Genomic DNA, 835 nt, shown 5'->3' with positions numbered 1-835 from the left:
GTTTTGTTCATTTGCTTTTGCATGTACTGCACTGCACTGTACTGTACACACGTCATGATTTTGCCAAGTGCGATGCGATCCTGGATTAACATCTCTGTTGATCCTGGAACATCATTTTTGTTGGAAAATGTAATACCTATTCGCTACACCCAATTGTACATAACTGTATATTGTTCACAAAATCAGAGGGGAATAATAGTTGGATTACATTCATAGAACTGCATAAACCTAATCGTAAGCCATAAACGGTAAACATATGGCTTAATTCTGATTGGCTGATTGGAATGTTGTTCCAGGATCAACATACAGTAGATGTGAATCCAGGATCACGCCCTACTTGGTGAAATCAGGTTGGTGGTACTGCCCTGTACCTCAATCACTTTCATCTTTATAATCATTATCACTACAACATCCTCTACCTTCAAAATCCTCTTCTTTATCTGTCTTTAGTAAATTTATTGTCAGTTTAAAGGAGGTAAGTGAAATGTTAACTTCATCATTGCAGTATTTATCCCCTTTTTGAGTGCAACATATAAAAGTCAGTGGATATTTTGATGAAATAATGTTCATAGAATATTTATTAATATGAATATTTATTTATTTGTTATTTAAATAAATTTTTGTTAAATTTTTTTCAGTAACACTAGTTACTTTACTGTAGCTTCTTTGTGTTACCGTAGTACTTTCTCGATTTACTTTATGGTATTGAGTATATTATTTAAAAAAAAATTGTATTCTATAAAATATCCATAATATTTATACCAACAATAGAAAATGTCTAATTTTGAGCTTTTATTATTATGATTTTGATTATGATTATTATTATTATTATTAT

This window comes from Danio rerio, chromosome 7 (genome assembly GCF_049306965.1).
Source record: "Danio rerio strain Tuebingen ecotype United States chromosome 7, GRCz12tu, whole genome shotgun sequence".
Taxonomy (NCBI): Eukaryota; Metazoa; Chordata; class Actinopteri; order Cypriniformes; family Danionidae; genus Danio; species Danio rerio.
This window is presented reverse-complemented; position numbering follows the sequence as displayed.